This window comes from Myotis daubentonii, chromosome 3 (assembly GCF_963259705.1).
Source record: "Myotis daubentonii chromosome 3, mMyoDau2.1, whole genome shotgun sequence".
Taxonomy (NCBI): Eukaryota; Metazoa; Chordata; class Mammalia; order Chiroptera; family Vespertilionidae; genus Myotis; species Myotis daubentonii.
The window spans coordinates 189916609-189936228 of NC_081842.1; the positions used below are offsets into that span (position 1 = coordinate 189916609).

The 19620-nt window shown below is 43.3% G+C and overlaps 1 pseudogene; it reads right to left on the reverse strand.

Annotated features, from left to right (window-relative positions):
• Positions 1–17870: 17870 nt before the first annotated feature.
• Positions 17871–18397, reverse strand: LOC132229770 (small ribosomal subunit protein eS17-like; annotated as a pseudogene).
• Between the last annotated feature and the right edge of the window lie 1223 nt (positions 18398–19620).

Sequence of the window (19620 nt, forward strand, 5' to 3'; positions counted from 1 at the left end):
TTTCCTATAGGGCCCAGTGGCTCAGCCTCCCCTATTACCTGAGGTGGACACTCTTGGTGCACCCCTTTGTGGGCTGTGTGCACAGTCTTGTTATAATTAAGCCTTGATTGTTGTAGCTATCACTGAGAGGAATTGACCTCCAGGCCAATTGGCTGTGAGAATCAGCTCTGTCTATAGTGGGAGAACTTCTGTGCTGGAGACACCCTTATGGGACAAGACTTGCTTCAGTGGGGCTTTGGTGCTCACTGAGTCTTCCCCCTGAGTGTGTCCCTTATGGATCTGAGGAGTTGTAATCTGGATGGTCCCACTCTGACCACTGGGTACACTGGCTCTTGGATCTCTAAGGAGGTGCTAATTTAGCCTCTGCCTGAGGCTACCCAGCAGGAGCTACGGAGAGATCTGCAGATTCCTCTTCTTTGTTTGGGGTTTGGAGGTGCCCAGATGAGGCCCAGCTGTGAAGCAATGCAAGCTGCTGTGGGGCCTTGGGCCTTCTTTTGGATGTTCTGGGTCTCTCTGACCCATCTGCAATTTGTTAGGTAATTTTAGGTTGCAAAGTGCCAGGTCATTCATATGCAAAAGCCTCTGCGCACAGCTTGGGTGGGGTGGGGTCTCAGGGAATCAACAGGGTGGAGCAAACAGCTATGGCTGATTCTCAGTCCTGCCCTAAGAGGTCCTGGGTCTCAGCGTCCTGCTGTAATCACTGCAAGCACCTCCGAGAGAAAGCCGCCCTCGAGTTCTGCCCGATGCCAGACAGTCCAGTTTCTCCCCGTATGACTCTGGGTCCCCAGAGACTCACCCAGAACTGGAGTCAGGGCCATTGGGAGTTTGTTTCTCCCTCCCAATTGAAAAAGATAACCGCATCCTCAGTTGCCAGCCCTTTCCTTGTGGGCCTCCGTACCTCTGCTGCACTTTACTTCTGCACCTCCTCTGAGTCTCAGTGTGCTTTTCTCTTTCCTTCTAGTTGTAGAATTTCCACTCAGCCAGCCTTCCTGTGGTTCTGGATGATGTCCATTTTGTCTTTTAGTTGTAGTTTTGAAGTGGTTGTGCAAGACAGCAATTTCAGGTGTTTACCTATGCTGCCATCTTGGTTTCTCCTGTATCACTTTCTTATTGCTGTTGTAGCAAATTACTTCAAACTTGGTGGCTTAAAATAACACAGATGTATTATCTTCCAGTCCGGCAGGTCAGAAGTCTGAAATGGGTCCACTGAGCTAAAATCAAAGTATCGCAGGGCTGTATTCCTCTGGAGGCTCTTAGGAGAGAATTCATTTCCTCGCCTTATCCAGCTTCTAGAGGCCACTAGCATTCTTTGGCTTGTGATCCTCTTTTTATTTTCAGAGCCAGCAATGACTGGTCCAGTCTTCCTCCTGCTGCATTACGCTGCTACTGACTCCTGCCTCCCTCTTTCACTTCTAAGGACCATTGTGATTACACCGGACCCATTGGGATAGTCTTTCCATTTTAAGGTCAGCTGATTAGCAACTTTATTTCCATCTTCAATCTTAATTCTCCCTTATGTAACATAACATATTCACAAGTTCCAAGGATTAGAATATAGACATCTCATCCAAAAGGGCTGGGCAGAGAAGGGGAATCTGTGTGCAAGGCCAACAAGAAAATAAATGCTAGTCAGAGCAGATCTGAATGTAGTTCTCATCGCTTTCAAGGAGATTGCTGACTTGTAGGAAGCAGTTAAAGGGTTGGCTGGTATCGACATCAGTGGTCTAACTCCTTTCATAGTTCACTACAGAATCTATTCTCCTAAGACTCTTTCCTGATCGCTCCTTTCCCCTAGTCATACCTTCTTTCCATGTTAGCTTTTGTAAATCCTTGGACATCTATCTTATTCATTTTGTATGATGTTTATGTAGGTAAGCTCTTGGTCTTAACCTCTCTACTTGGTTGGAAAGTATTTTGTGAACAGGAGCTATTTTCTTTACCTTTGTATTTAACCATGATGCCTAACATGGCACTCAATGTATAGTAGTTTCTCAATAACTATTTCTTGAATTTAGTTGAATGGAGACAACTCATGTTGACTTACAGAGTGTATGTTTTGGTACCACAGCCACTGGTTTCATTAAATCATTAGCAAATGTTTTTGTGTGTATACACACACACACACACACACACACACACACACACATACTGATTTCAGAGAGAAAGGGAGAGAGAGATAGAAACATCAATGATGAGAGAGAATCATGGATCAGTTGCCTCCTGCATGCCCCCTACGGGGGATCAAGTCCATAACCCAGGGATGTGTCCTAACTGGGAATTGAACCGTGATCTCCTGGTTCGTAGGTAGATGCTCAACCACTGAGCCACACTGGCTGGCCCAAATAGTGAACACTTTTAAAAAATATATTTTATTATTGATTTCAGAGAGGAAGGGAGAGGGAGAGAGAAATAGAAACATCAATGATGAGAGAATTGGCTTCCTCCTGCACACACCCCCACTGGGGATAGAGTCCCCAGCATGTGCCCTGACTGGGAATGGAACCATGACCTCCTGGTTCATAGGTTAATGCCCAACTACTGAGCCACTCTAGCTGGGCTGTGAACACTTTCTTAATTGAGTTCCACTTAACTGATATGCTCCATTCTGTCTTAAAAGAACCACCAGTGTGATTCTTATAGGTAATGGGCTACTGTGCACCTGAGTTTTATGCTCATCCAGGGTCATTTGTATTTTATTTTATAACCTATTGATGCCAGGTATACTTGATATTATAACCATATAATTTAATTTGAAATTATATAAAGCAATCTAATATAAATGTCAAAAGAATGAGTATTGTTTCCACACAGACTAAGTTGAATATCCTGGAAATGCAAATGTACCACTTGAACAGATTAAGTTAGAAAAAATGATTATTCCAATAAATGCAAAAAAAGTATCAATAATGTTTAACACTCATTCATGATTTTTTAAAAACCTTTAAAACTGGTTTTAGAAGACCACTGTCCTCATGTACACATAAATCCACAAAAAGAGAGGCTTGAATAAATGGAGAGATCTACCAGGTTCATGAATTGGAAGAGTCAATATCATAAAATGTAAATTCTTCCCTAGTTCTTAAATTCATTATAATTCTAAATAAAATCTAAATATGAATATTTGTGAAACAAAACAGACTGATCTTAAAATTCATATAAAAGAGAAAAAGGACAATATAATTTTGAAGATATAAAACAAAATAGAAAGACTATCCCGCCAGATATCAATTTAGTTTAAAGTTATAAGATTTAAGATGGCATGACATTGGCTCAGGGATAGACAAATGGTGAACGGAACAGAAAAGAGACCTCAGAAAGAAGCCCATGAATATATGAAAACTTGATATATTCAAAAGTGGCATTATAAACGTGGGGGGGGGGGGAAATTAAGTATTTAGTAAATGAGAAAATTGGTTATAAATGATTCAAATAATACATCTGGACCCACTTGATTCCCAGGAACCCCAATCATACTGCTATTTCTTTCTTTCTTTATTTTTTTTAAATATATTTTATTTATTTTTTACAGAGAAGAAGGGAGAGGGATAGAAAGTTAGCAACATCAATTCAGCTGCCTCCTATACATCCTGCTACTGGGGATGTGCCTGCAACCAAGTACATGCCCTTGACTGGAATCGGACCTGGAACCCTTTGGTCTGCAGGCCAATGCTCTATCCACTGAGCCAAACTGGTTAGGGTTTTTTTAAAAAAAATATATATTTTTTATTGATTAAGATATTACATATGTGTCCTTATCCCCACCTTACCCCCAACCCCCCCCCCCCCCGCTCATGCCCTCACCCCCCCCTGTTGTCCGTGTCCATTGGTTAGGCCTATATGCTTGCATATAAGTCCTTTGGTTGATCTTTCCCCCTTACCCCCACTGTCCCCTACCTTCCCTACAAGGCCCGACAGTCCAATCAATGCCTCTCCGTCTCTGGATCAGTCCTTGTTCATCAGTTTATGTTGTTCATTATATTCCACAAATGAGTGAGATCATGTGGTATTTATCCGCTCTCCAGTTCCATCCATGCTGTGGCAAATGGCAAGAGTTCCTTTTTCTTCTTCCTCTTCTTAAAGAATACCTTTCAGCATTTCATATAATGCTGGTTTGGTGGTGATGAACTCCTTTAGCTTTTTCTTATCTGTGGTGATGAACTCCTTTAGCTTTTTCTTATCTGTGAAGCTCTTTATCTGACCCTCTATTCTGAATGATAGCTTTGCTGGGTAAAGTAATCTTGGTTGTAGGTTCTTGCTATTCATCACTTTGAATATTTCTTGCCACTCTCTTCTGGCCTGCATGGTTTCTGTTGAGAAATCAGCTGACAGTCCTATGGGTATTCCCTTGTAGGTAACTGACTTTCTTTCTCTTGCTGCTTTTAAGATTCTCTCTTTGTCTTTTGCTCTTGGCATTTTAATTATGATGTGTCTTGGTGTGGTCCTCTTTGGGTTCCTTTTGTTTGGGGTTCTCTGCACTTCCTGGACTTGTAAGTCTGTTTCTTTCACCAGATAAGGGAAGTTTTCTGTCATTATTTCTTCAAATAGGTTTTCAATATCTTGCCCTCTCTCTTCTTCTGGTATCCCTATAATTCTGATGTTGGTACACTTGAAGTTGTCCCAGAGGCTCCTTACACTATCTTCATATTTTTGGAATCTTTTTTCTTTTTTCTTTTTCGGTTGGGTATTTTTTGTTTCTTTGTATTTCAAATCTTTGACTTGATTTTTGGGATCCTCTTGTCTGCTGTTGGATCTCTGTATATTATTCTCTTTTTTTTTGTATATTATTCTTTATTTCAGTCAGTGTATGCTTAATTTCTAGTTGGTCCTTTTTCATATCCTCGAGGGTCTCACTAGATTTCTTGAGGGTCTCACTAAATTTATTGGCGGTTTCCATAAAATTCTTGAAAAACCTTATAAACGTGGTTTTGAACTCTATATCCAGTCGTTTGGTTTCCTCCATTTCTGTCATTTGTGACCTGTTTCTTTGTCTCTGCATTTTTTATGCTTCTCTGTGTTGACAGAGTGGTTTTGTGTGCTAGGTGTCCTGTAGGGCCCAGTGGCTCAGCCTCCCCCGTTACCTGAGGTGGACACTCTTGGTGCACCCCCTTGTGGGCTCTGTGCACAGTCTTGTTGTAGTTATGCCTTGATTGTTGTAGGATCACTGGGAGGAATTGACCTCCAGGCCAATTGGCAGTGAGAATCGGCTGTGTCTGCAGTGGGAGAACCTCTGTGCTGAAGACACCCTTCTGGGGCAAGACTTGCTTCAGTGGGGCTTTGGTGCTCACTGAGTCTGCCCTCTGGGTGTGTCCCTTATGGATCTGAGAAGTTGTAATCCGGATGGTCCCACTCTGATCACTGGGTACACTGGCTCTTGGAGGTTACCCAGCAGGAGCTATGAAGAGAACTGCAGATTCCCCTTCCTTTTTTTGGAGTTTGGAGGTGCCCAGATGAGGCCCAGCTGTGAAGCAATGCAAGCTGCTGTGGGGCCTTGGGCCTTCTCTTGGAAGTTCTGGGTCTGTGGCCCAGCTGCAGTTTGTTAGGTAATTTTCAGGTTGCAAAGGGCCAGGGCATTCATATGCAAAAGCCTCAGGGAATCAAAGGGTGGAGCAAGGAACTATGGCGGATTCTCAGCCCTAAGGGGGGCCGCATGTGTCTCAGTGTCCTGATAATTTAATTGCTGCAAGCACCTCTGAGGGAAAGCCGCCCTCGAGTTCCAAGTTCTGCCCGCTGCCAGACAGTCCAGTTTCTCCCCATATGAGTCGTGGGTCCCCAGAGACTTCCCGGAACCGGAGTTCAGAGCAGTCGGGAGCTTGTGACTCCCTCCCGATTCAAAAAGACAGCCGCGTCCTCAGGTACCAGCCCCTTTCCGCGCACTCTCGAGCCTCCGTACCTTTGCACTTTACTTCTGCAGCTCCTGACTCTCAATGTGCTTTTCTCTTTCCTTCTAGTTGTAGAATTTCCACTCTGCCAGCCCTCCTGTAAGTTCTGGACGATGTCCGTTCTGTCCTTTTATTGTGTTTTGAAGTTGTTGTAGGAGGCAGCAATTTCGGCGTTTCCCTATGCCGCCATCTTAGTTTCTCCTCGGTTAGGGTTTTTTACCGCCTAACACTTCCAGCTATCTCACTCTCATCATAGAGGAAGAGCCTGGCTTTGGCATGGCTTCTGTTGCTCCTAACACAGAAGACACATGGCTCTGGTGCTTTGATTACACTCTACCAAACTCATGGAGGCGATGGCTCTTCCATCACTTTCAGGCTCAGCTAAAGCATCAAGCATTATATGACAAACAGCACTAGAGACTGGCTTGCCCATTCGCTACACAGAGAAAGTGTGTAACTCAACCCACAAGTGAATTAACTTCCAGTGAAACAAACTTCAACCCAGAACAGGGAGGAGAAAAGAGGGGCCAGCAGATTGTTCACCCTTCCTCCTCTGAGGGACTCTTCTGAGGTGCGATACTTGCACAGAACCTGTTGGGAAGATGTCCTGGGTACCAGGGCTAGATTCCCTTGTGAAGCTGTGTCCTGCTTTGTAACATATCAAAACTTGCATTTGCTTTCTTTTCTTCTGTGTCTCACGTCCCTTTTCTCTGATTCTGCTGCCCTGGGATCTTTCCTCTCAATATCTTGGCATGTAGGTGGTGCCTCAGGCTCAGTTTTTCAAAAAACCTGGGGTGAGACAGTTGTATATACAGAAAAAAAGAAAGCTATGTGCCTACACCCACACCATACCAAACCATATCTAAGTGGAATAAAGACCTAAATATTAAAAATAAAACATTGTAAAACATTTTGAAGAGAATGTTAGGAGAACCTTTCTTTCAGGAGAAGCAAGTATTTCTTCAAATCCAAAAGCATAAATCATGACAGAAAATATTGACAAATGTGATTACCTATAATTTAAAAACATTTATTCAACAAAAGATGACATGAACAAAGATAAAATTCAAGCTGCAAGCTGAGAAAGACATTTGCAATTCATTTAATTGACAAGTATAGGTATTCAGAATTTAAAAAAACTCTTACAAATCAAGAACAAGGGTAAACAACAGAGACAAGAGCAAAGGACAGAAACAAGCTGTTCCTAGAAGAGGACTTCGGAATGGCTAATAAACACAAAAAGATAAAAAACCTCATTATTGGTTAGGCAAGTCAAAATAAAACCACTTGAGATACCATTCACAATCATCTAACTGGGAAAAAATGGAAAGGAATAATAACATGAATGTTGGATGTGGAACAATAAACTCTCACACACGGCTAGTGAGAGCTAGATTGCTACAACCATATTAGAAAATAATTTGACAAGATTCTTGTAAAGATGTGCATGCCCTCTGACCCCAAAATTCCATTTCTTGTTATGCTTGCTAGGCTAGAGAAACTCTCTCTCACTCTCTCTCCATTACACACACACACACACACACACACACACACACACACACACACGGAGATCTATGAAGGAATGATTACTGAAGTGTTGTTGGTAATAAAAAAAAAAGAAAAGAACTCAAATATTCAACAAGAGGAAATATAAATAAGTTCTGGAGTATTTTAAAAATGGAGTACTATGCAGAAGTTTATTTTTTATTTAATTTTTAGAGAGAGAGAGAAACATTGATTTTTTTGTTTCATTTATTTATGCATTCATTGGTTGATTCTTATATGTGCCCTGACCAGGGATTGAACCCACAATCTTAGTGATATTGGGACAACACTAACCAACTGAGCTACCCAGCCAGGGCCTACTATGCAGCAGCTTAAATAATAAACTAGAGCAGTGATGGCGAACCTTTTGAGCTCAGCGTGTCAGCATTTTGAAAAACCCTAACTTAACTCTGGTGCCATGTCACATATAGAAATTTTTTAAATAAATATATTTTGATTTTTCAAAGAGAGGAAGGGAGAGGGATAGAGAGTTAGAAACATCGATGAGAGAGAAACATCAATCAGCCGCCTCCTGTACACCCCCCACTGGGGATGTGCCCACAACCAAGGTACATGCCCTTGACTGGAATCGAACCTGGGACCCTTCAGTCAGCAGGCCTACGCTCTCCAGGGGTGGGCAAACTTTTTGACTCGAGGGCCACAGTGGGTTCTTAAACTGGACCGGAGGGCTGGAACAAAAGCATGGATGGAGTGTTTGTGTGAACTAATATAAATTCAAAGTAAACATCATTACATAAAAGGGTACGGTCTTTTTTTTTTTTAGTTTTATTCATTTCAAACGGGCCAGATCTGGCCTGCCGGCTGTAGTTTGCCCACGGCTGGTCTAGACTCTAGAGCAGGGGTGGGCAAACTTTTTGGAGGGCTGCGAGGTTTGAGGCAGGAACTGGCCCTCAGAGCCTGGAGGCAATGAGTCCTGGGTCGTCTTGGCAACGCTGCGCCCTCCCCCAGCTGTTTCCCTTGAGGCCTGAGGGAAGAACCCACCCTCGGATCGCCAGGAGTGCCCAGTAGCAGTCAGTCCTGGGTTGCTGAGGCAGAGGCCACTGCATGGTAGAACTCTGGATCTGGCCCAACAGGAGGTGTGGCCACCCTTCAAACCAGACCCTGACAGGAGGGAGGAGGGAGCCCCATTCCTCAAGAAACCACTATTGGATAGCTTGCTGTCAGTGGCCTGCCAGCCAGGAACCCCATTCACCTGTACCCCGGACCCTGACAGGAGGGAGCCCCATTCCTCACGGAATCCACAGGTGGCCAGCTTGCTGTCAGGGGCCTGCCAGCTAGGAATCCTATCCACCTGCATATCTGTATAAAGTTTTAATACATTATATTAGAGGTCGTGGTGGTACTGTTTTACCCACAGCGTCTACAGGAATTGCTATAAATTTACTTCTCGGTGGAAGCACCTTTCATTCCCAATATAAATTGCCAATTCCATTAAATGAAACTTCAATTTCTAAACTCGATATAAACAGTGAAGTTGCTAAAACTATTAAAAAGGCCCAACTTTTCATTATTGATGAATGCACCATGGCATCCAGTCATGCTATAAACGCCATAGACAGATTACTAAGAGAAATTATGAATTTGAATGTTGTATTTGGTGGGAAAGTTCTCCTTCTTGGAGGGGATTTTCGACAATGTCTCAGTATTGTACTGCAGGCTATGCAATCGGCCATAGTACAAACGAGTTTAAAGTACTGTAATGTTTGGGGATGTTTCAGAAAGTTGTCTCTTACAACAAATATGAGATCAGAGGATTCTGCTTATAGTGGATGGTTAGTAAAACTTGGAGATGGCAAACTTGATAGCAGTTTTCATTTAGGAATGGATATTATTGAAATCCCCTGTGAAATGATTTGTAATGGATCTATTATTGAAGCTACCTTTGGAAATACTATATCTATAGATAATATTAAAAATATATCTAAACGTGCAATTCTATGTCCAAAAAATGAGCACATTCAAAAATTAAATGAAGAAATTTTGGATATACTCGATGGAGATTTTCACACCTATTTGAGTGATAATTCCATTGATTCAACAGATGATAATAAAAAGGAAAATTTTGCCATCAAATTTCTTAATAGTATTACTCCTTTGGGAATGCCATGTCATAAATTAAAATTGAAAGTGGGTGCAATCATCATGCTATTGAGAAATCTTAATGGTAAATGGGGTCTTTGTAATGGTACCAGATTTATTATAAAAAGATTACAACCTAACATTATTGAAGCTGAAGTAGTAACAGGATCTGCAGAGGGAGAAGTTGTTCTGATTCCAAGAATTGATTTGCCCCCGTCTGACACTGGGCTCCCATTTAAATTAATTCAATGACAGTTTCCTTTGATGCCAGCATTTGCGATAAAGTCCTATACCAACTATCTTTATGACCCTGAGGACGAGAGAGTTGAGAATTGTGAAACCATTTTTTTCCCTATCTCCTTGAAAACTCCTACAAGATGGTCTGCTGACAACTTTGTCATCTAGTATATACTGCCTTAGGGATTCTGGCTGAAACTTCCAATTTAAAATCCTATCACACTTGCATTTGTAGGCTAAACACTATTTGGATGTGATGTATTATTCTTTTGCTATCCTAATGGATTAAATTTGCTAATGTTTTATTTAAGAGAATGGAAGCTATGTTCTATAAATGAAATAGACCTATACTTGTGCTTTTCTTTTTTTTTAAATTGACCTTGTAAGTGTCATGCAGCAGGACAGAAATTTGCATCCTATGACTCAGATGTGCAAAAAAGGCTATAATGTTCATTATTTTCTACAACTAATCCTATCTTAGACTCAAGCCTCTATTCCTGTTAATAGTATGGGGAAATTCTATTTGTGTTTATGTCTCTGCGTTTAAATTGAATTTAGTCAGTTCAGAATTCAGACTCCCTGCTGGCTTTGTTTCCCCCTCATAACAGCAGGGGTGGAACCCCACGCTGTCTTGCTGCTTTCCCTGATCCCACTGTTTTAGCCCCTGAGGGAATGCTGGTTCCACTTTGTCTTTTGCAGTATCATTCTGATGACTACTACTCAGATTTGTCATTGCTGCGGTCTGTACTTGCTTCATGCCAACTTCAGGCAAGGAAATAATCCATATTATTAAGAAGGGGAAATGCATCAGGGGGTATTTTCTAAACATTTTAACTAGCTTCCTTACATTTAAATCCAAGATTTTATTGTTCGTATGCTTTTATTACTAAATCAAGGATCCAATCACACATAATAGCTCTCCATTATACTGGTGGGGGAGCATGCTGCCTATTTCCTCCAAGTTTTTGAATCAGCTTCTCAGAATCCTCTCATGAAACCTATGCTAATAACTATGACATATAATATCTATGACCCAGGTGCCTTACTTATATCATTTCTAACGAGTGACCCGGTACATGAAATTTGTGCACATTAAAAGGAATTAATTAGAGAAAATATTTTAATATTGCTATTTGCCCTTTCTCTATAATAGAAATGTCAGAGATGAAAGAAAATTAGTAAAATGTATATGAAAATCTTCCTCCTGTCAGAGTCTGGGGTGTGCCACGGGAACCAGAGTCAAGTCCCCGCCCACCCATGTGCACCCCAAAATCACACAAGATCCAGACCCGGCTGGCCTCACCCCCATTGGGCTAGATCCAGACTCAGCCGGCACCACCTCCATCAAGCCCCGCCAGTGGGGGGCACGGCCTTAGATCACCTGGCCTGGTGCTGGGGTGGGGGCAGGCCTGAGGTCCCCCAGCCCAGGGTGGGGCAGGGGGCATGCCTTGAGGTCCCCCGTCAAGCCCTGCCGGGTGGGGGGCATGCCTTGAGGTCCCCCGTCAAGCCCTGCATGGTGGGGAGCGCAGCCTCAGGTCCTTCGGCCCGGTGCCGGGGTGGGGGGGTGTGGCCTGAGGTCACCCGTAAAGCCCTGCTGGGCCAGGGGCATGGCCTGAGGTTCCATAGCCCGGCATTGGGACGGGGGGCACAGCCTGAGGTCCCCCGTCAAGCCCTGCATGGCGGGGGGCGCAGCCTCAGGTCCTTCGGCCCGGTGCCAGGGTGGGGGGTGTGGCCTGAGGTCGCCCGTAAAGCCCTGCTGGGCCAGGGGCATGGCCTGAGGTTCCATAGCCCGGCATTGGGACGGGGGGCACAGCCTGAGGTCCCCCAGCCTGGCGCCAGGGCAGGGGGCACGGCCTGAGGTCCCCTGTCAAGCCCCACCAGGTGGGGGTGCAGCCTCAGGTCCCCTGCCCCGGCCCAGCACCACGCAGCCTCAGGTCCCTGTTGATTGCTCCTTAAGGCTCATTACAGGAACTCGGCCTCCACTGTGGGTGCAGCCATCTTGACTGTTATGGAGTGATGGTCAATTTGCATATTCTCTCTTTATTAGATGAGGTTCTTTTTTTCCTTTTTTTAAAAAATTGATTTCAGAGAGGAAGGGAGAGGGAGAGAGAGATAGAAACATCAATGATGGGAGAGAATCATTGATTAGCTGCCTCCTGTCCACCCCCCACTGGGGATTAAGCCAGAAACCCAGGCATATGCCCTTGACTGGAATCAAACCTAGGACCCTTCAGTCCACAAGCCAATGCTGTATCCACTGAGCCAAAGTGGCTAGGGCTATTTCTAATTCTTGCAACAACCCAGCGGAGTAAATAATTCCGCTGCCATGTTACAGAAAAATAAACAGAAGCACAGAATAATTAGGATACAAGCTAGGTTGCAGTAACAAGAAGATACCAAAATACAGTAACTTGAACAAGGTGGAGGTTTATTTTTCTCTCACAAAACAAAACAGAGGCAGGTGGAAAGTCCAGGGTGACAGGTGGCTCCACTGCACTCAGTTATGGAGGGACCCAGCATCTTCTGTCTTGTTAGTCCACCATCGTCTAATGTCTTGTTCTCATCTGTCTGGTAAAAGCTGACTCGCCACTTCACATGCATGTCCCAGCCTGTGGGAAGGAGGAAGAGAGAGAGGATGAAGGATAGGTATTTCCTCTGTAAAGAAAATCGTACAAACACTTTAACTCACATCCCATTGTCCAGAAAGATCACAGTCACGTTTCCACAGCTAACTGCAGGAGGAGAATGTAACCTCTACTCAGTGGCCAGATGCCAAGGTCAAAACTAGTGGTGGACAGGTATGGTGGTGATTCTATTGCTGAAAGAAGAAGGAAATCATAGATCAGATGGAAACCATTTAGGCATCTCTGCCACAGAATCCCATGTGAGTCTCTCCTTCCAGATTCTGAATAGTGTGTCCAAAATTACACTTCCTATTTCCCTTGCAGATACAAGCAGCCACTCAGATGTAAGCAGAAGTCTCTGGGTGGGGCTTTCTGCAAAGCTTTACCTGCCCTCTTCCCTTCATCTTTCTTGCTGCTTGGAAAACAGACTAGGCGGCTAGAACTTCTAAAGCCATCTCAGACCATGAGTGACCTAGAATATGGAAGCCTTGTGCTAAAGATGGTGGGGCATGCAGAAAGGGAGAACCTAGAAATGTATGATCAATGTGCCACCACACCAATCCTGACCTTCCTAACTCCACACGTCTTTATTTTGAGGGAGAAATAAGCCTCTTCCATAATTAAGTTGATTTAACCATGACCTTGTACAAACAACCAAATGTAATTCCTAAGTAATTAAAATTATTCAGTGAAGCGATGTATTTGAAGTCATGCAGCTAGTAAGGTGTTCGTACTCAGATTTACCTAGCTCCAAAGCCCATATATTTTCTTGCCCCTCCAGGATTAAATTTGTCTTTTTCAAGGTAGAAATGTTATCATTTTGTAAAAACTCTCTAAAACAATGAAGAAACAGTAGCTGGCTCCACCATATTTAAGGGAAGATATTTATCCTTTATATCCAGAGTTTTTTATGTGATAAAGCATGTTTGCTTGCAAAATATTTATCTAATAGATGGATGCAACATAAAATTATAGAAAAGCACCATGAGCCCTAGCTGGTTTTGCTCAGTGGATAGAATGTTGGCCTGTGGACTGAAGGGTCCCGGATTCGATTCCAGTTAAGGGCACATGCCTGGGTTGTGGGCTCCATCCCCAGTAGGGGGCATGCAGGAGGCAGCTGATCAGTGATTCTCTCTCATCATTGATATTTCTATCTCTTTCTCTCCCTCTCCCTTCCTCTCTAAAATCAATAAAAATATATATATTTTTAAAAAGCACCATGAGCCGTAACCGGTTTGTCTCAGTGGCTAGAGCGTCAGCCTGCAGACTGAAAGGTCCTAGGTTCGATTCCGGTCAAGGGCATGTACTTTGGTTGCGGGCACATCCCCAGTAGGGGGTGTGCAGGAGGCAGCTGATCGATGTTTCTCTCTCATCAATGTTTCTAACTCTCCATCCCTCTCCCTTCCTCTCTGTAATAAATAAATAAATAAATAAATAAATAAATAAATAAATAAAATTAAAAGCACCATGAACTATTGAATTAGGCATGCCTTTTTTATTCTTATCTCTCACTTTTCCTATTAATATTAATTGATGTCTTGTTTATTCTTTTGTTGTCAGCTAGCATGTGCCGAGAGACAAGCAGTAGAAAGTGCCAGTGCTAAGGAAAATTAATGGGGAACATTTTTGAAAGTTATAACATTCTATTCATTACTGTAATTTTCTTTTCCATTGGGAAAAAATTCACAATTACTTAATTTTAAGTCTAATACATTAGGTCCACCTTATGAGACACATAGTTGAAGATCCTTTGACCTACATGATTGACTAATGGGGCCTTATACTATAGGATGGAAAAGACATAGAAGACAAGGAGTAGGCTTTGAGCCATCATGGCCCTCTGAACCTGGATAAAGGCTTAACCTTTCATGTTTAGAAATCATTTGGCTAGAGAAGCAAATCAACCACATGGACTATTTAACCCACGTGTTCTAAATTGCTAGTGGAGAAAATATTACTAGAACAAGTGAGGAAAATTGGGCTACTTTTTTGGACAAAACACCAAAAAGTGACATAGTTGTTTAGAGGGTCTATTAAATAATATTTTTATTATGATCTCCTTTTTGGAAAAGGAGAAACAATTGTCTGAAGCTGTTGAAAATGTTGAGATTTAGAACATCCTGTATGGTATAAAGGAAATGGGTAAAACTGCAATGTATCAGCAAATGGCACTTTTTGGTTTTAGGCTTTTGTGGTAGAGAGAATAATAACCCTCCAACGCTGTCCATTGTCTAATCCCCAGAACTTGTGACTATGTTACCTTACATGGCAAAAGAGACTTTGCAGATGAGGTTAAGTGAAAGGCTTTGAAACAGCGCTGTTATTCTGGACTAGAGGCCCGGTGCACGAATTCGTGCACCAGTGGGTCCCTCAGCCTGGCCTGTGGGATCGGGCCAAAACTGGCTCTCTGACATCCCCTGAGGGGTCCTGGATTGTGAGAGGGTGCAGGCCAAGCTGAGGGACCCCACCGGTACACAATCAGGGCCAGGGAGAGACGTGGGAGGTTGACCAGCTGGGGAGGGATGGTAGGAGGGCTCCAGGGTGTGTCCGGCCCATCAAGCTCAGTCCCGATCAGCTGGACCCCAGCAGCAAGCTAACCTACGGGTTGGAGCGTCTACCCCCTGGTGGTCAGTGCACATCATAGCAAGCAGTTGAAAGGCCTTAGCATATCATTAGCATATTATGCTTTAATTGGTTGAACAGTCGACCGGACAACCGGACACTTAGCATATTAGGCTTTTATTATATAGGATAATCCAGGTGAGCCCAATGTAATAACAAGGGGCCTTAAAAGATGGAAGAGGGAGGAGAGAAAGAGAGTGAGAGAGAGACAGAAGATTGTGAAATCAGAGGTTGGTGTGATGCCATTGCTGAAAGGGGCCATGAGCCAAGGAATGTGGGTAGCCATTAGAAGTTGAAGAAGGCAAGGATCTGCTTCTCCCTAGATCCTCCAGAAGAAACACAGCCCTGCCAACACTTGATTTTAGCCCTATAAGAGCCATTTCAGACCTTGAGAGCTATAAGATAATTTTTTTTAAAACCACCAAGTTTATGGTTATTTGCTATAGCAGCAGTAAAAATTTGTGAATGTTACCCACAACAAGAAACAAATATAGGTTTCAAACTTTTGGGTTAAACAAGGTAAAATAGTTGAATTAGTAGCAAGTGGAGTCCCACCCATTCTACTCCCAACCCTCCTCACCAGTTTCTAGAGTTTGTTTTAGAGGCAAATATGGCTTTTTGTTGAAATAGGTGATTCTAGGATTGAGATGGGAACCATACACAATAAGTCTGAAGCATCTTGCAGTGCCAGAAAGAGCTAAAAAACAAAACAAATGAAACAAACCCAATAAGACAAGGATGGGGACATGTCAAAGGAGCACGGGAGCCAACGGAAAGGGCTCCTAATGGCCAAAATTGGAAGAATTTAAGCAAGAAAATAATCGCATCAGTATTGGGCTATAACCCACGGCATAAAATAAATATCCGTGAGAACCCAATGTGATCCTCGCCTTCTAAATTCTGAGCATGTGGCCAAATGAAAACTACATGTAAGCAGAAGTCACCGGGTGATATAAATAAGAGATTAAATAAATAAGTAAGCAGGGTGAAGAAACAAATCTGTGTAAAAAAAATTCCAAATAATTTCTGTAGATGCTCTGCCCGCAAGGAGGTGAAGTGTAACTCCTCGCCCTTTGACTGTGAGCTGCACATAGTGACTTCTTGGCAGAGAGTTCAGTCTAAAAAGCAGGGAGGGAGTAACTATGTGGAGAAATCTGAAACACGACTTCAGCCAGGTGATCAACGTCAACACCAGCAGTAACAGGTCATAGTAATGGTATGTACCCTTGATACGACATGATGAAAAAATGGCATTTTACCTCTCTGGTCTTCCTCCCAAAAGTCCATAACCCAGAACCCCTATCCAACCATGAGAAAACATCAGACAAATCCAGTTGAGGGCTGTACCACAAATACCTGACCAATTTTCTCATAACTCTCAAAGTCACCAAAACAAGGGAAGTCTGAGCAAGTGTCACAGCCAACAGGAGCATAAGGAAACATGACAACTACATATAATGTGGAATCCTGGAACAGAAAAAGGGCATTTGGCAAAAACTAAACAAGTTTGAATAAGGTCTAGGCTTCAATTAATAATAATAATAATGTGTGAATATTATTTCTTTAATTATAACAAAAGTACCATACAAATGTGTGATGTTACTAGTAGAAGTTGAGTGTGGGGCATATGGAAACTCTCTGCAAAATATAAAATTTTCTGTAAAAATTTAAAACAGTTCTAAATTATGAAGCTTACTAAAAAAAGAATAAATCCTGAAGCTAATGTAGTATCCATGGGGAGAATGGACCAATGACATGCAAGTCCTTAATTTTGTATCAATTGGCCTGTTGAATCCCATAGTTGGAGGGTGTCCTAACAAGGCACTCTATTCTTTGGTTTTTCCCTGGAACAAAACCCCCAGAGACTCTGAACAAGAATTCAGCAGCTTCCAAGTAAGTATTCATCAAGAGTTACCATCACCACACCCCGTGCCAGCCACGGTTATCCCAAAGGAGGAATGCAGTGTGGTAAGAAAGCAAATGAACACACTATTCCCATCTTTGTCCACTACACCCCTAAAGAACAGTTTCCTGTCTGGCATTATGAACTTGTTTTGTCCCAAGGGGTGGGTTAGAAAGAGGGGAGCTGTGCTATTTCAATGTTGGAACTTTAGGCCTCCCTGTGAGCCTAGGGAAAGGTCTTTGTTAATGAGAACAAATGGCTGGGTGGAACAATGCTTCCTCTCAATTTCCAATGTTCCTTCCATTTGACAGGAGCAGTGTTATTAGCATAACGCTGGGGTGAAGAGTAACTTATCTGATTAATTAGTTCAGAAGGAGAAACTGAGCATGCATAGCAGACCCACCTTCTCATCTCCTTCCTTTGGGAAGTCGTGGGTCTGGACAGGTAGCAGGGTCTCTGCCCTGTTCCTTCATGTTTTATAAATGTCCTTCCCTTATGGAGGAGCCCTCCAGAAATTAAGTGATTTCTCTGACTAGGTGGCAAATTCATATAACTCCAAGGTTCAGCATTAAGAAAACACCTTGATTCTTACATCTAAGCCACATTCTCTATGGTAATAAGCAGGTTATTTTGGCCTCTGTCTACCAGTTCTTGTCTTGTTTATTATGTGGTTCAGAACTTTGATAGAAAAGAGAAGTGGCATCAATCACCCCAAAAAGGCCTAAGCTTTGGGGTAATTCTCCCCAGGGAAGCCAATGCCCTGGTGTATTGAGCTCAACTGAAAAAAAATAATTGCAAACGATGCCTTGACTCCACGAATTGTGTATTGGGACATAAGACTTGGTACATAGGCTGGGACTATCTCTCGGAAATGGTGGTGTTCAGAAAACTTCCTAAGCGTCTCATGTCTTATCTGCAATCTCTGGGGTTGAGCGGTATTGCCTAGACCTAGACTAAGCCTTATCTCCTATAAGCCAGAATCCTCTCTCCTATTCTTTTATTCTTTTCAAGGTGTCCATGGTTTATTAATAATATTACAGCATAGTAAAAGATCCAAACGGCTCCACGCGGTGTTTTGAAATTCACCCCAACTGTAGGCTGAGTGGCCTGCCGGTTGGACAGACTGCCAAAGTCCAAGAGCTTCAACATTTCCTTAGTGTCAGGATCAACTTCAATGATCTCCTGATCCAGGCCAAGACCTCGGGCATGTAGTTGTCCCTCCTCTCCCTCTCCTCCTCCTGCAGCTTGATGGAGATGCCTCGCACAGGCCCCTCTGGATCCGCTTCATCAGGTGCGTGACATAGGCTGCGATCTTGTTTCGGAGCTTCTTGCTGGGGATAATAGCGATCTCCTCACACACGCGCTTGTTGGTGTGGAAGTCGTTGCCCAGGAGCGTGTAGTACTTCTCGATGATGACCCGCGCCGCCTTCTTCATGGTCTTAGTGTGAACGCGGCCCATGGTGGTAGGTCCCTGTTGAAAGAGCCTCTCTCCTATTCTTGTAGACAACCGAAGGGTTGTCTGTCAAATATCTTAATGAACATAAACAGTATCATAGATCAAGCAAGGCCAGTAATTGGTAGCCAGTAATTGTTGGGCCATATTTAGTATATCCAGAATGGTTACAACAACATAATTCTTTATGTTAGTACTAGAGGCCCAGTGCACAAAATTTGTGCACAGAGATAGTGGGGGAGGGCAGGCAGGGAGGTCCCTCAGCCTGACCTGCACCCTCTCCAATTCGGGAGACCTCAGGGGATGTACTACTGATGGCTTGGGCCCACTCCCCGTGGTTCTCTGCTCTCTGAGGGGCCTGCATACTGCACACCATAGGGATGGGCAAGCAGGCCCTGCTGGGTGCTGCCTGCTCCCCACTTGCCTGCTCCCCTGTCGCTGTGGCAACTGCCCAGCAGGCCCTGCTGGGTGCTGCCTGGGGGCCCCATTTGCCTGCCTGAGGGTCGCCGCCACCACTGCCCAGTAGGCCCTTGCCTACTGGGCTCACGTTGCCGGGGTGACACTGCCAGTGTCCTGCCCAGCCACTATGGGCGCCGCCATCTTTGTCACAGAGTGACAGTTAACTTACATATTACTTTTTTATTAGATATAATTACCATTGTTTTATTATGTTGCTCACAGCTTCCATAGCAGTGGTTCTCAACCTTCCTAATGCCGCGACCCTTAATACAGTTCCTCATGTTGTGGTGACCCCCAACCATAAAATTATTTTCGTTGCTACTTCATAACTGTAATTTTGCTACTGTTATGAATCGTAATGTAAATATCTGATATGCAGGATGTATTTTCATTGTTACAAATTGAACATAATTAAAGCATAGTGACTAATCACAAAAACAGTATGTAATTATATATGTGTTTTCCAATGGTCTTAGGCGACCCCTGTGAAAGGGTCGTTCGACCGCCAAAGGGGTCACGACCCACAGGTTGAGAACTGATGCTCTATAGGTACTTGAAGAACAATATTGTGTAAGTAGCTCTTTTTGGATATATTTCCCTAGAGATAGAGTAACAGAATACCCGCCTCCAAAGTAAATCATGGAGAACATTTAGATGTATTTCAAATCTCATACCTAGATTGAAAGGAACATTTAGTGAACCCATGACTACATTCTTTTCCCAGGACTACCTGTCATTGCCCCGTGTGTGGCCATCACACACCGTCCTGGGAAATGAGTGCAGACTTTGCAGCCACAC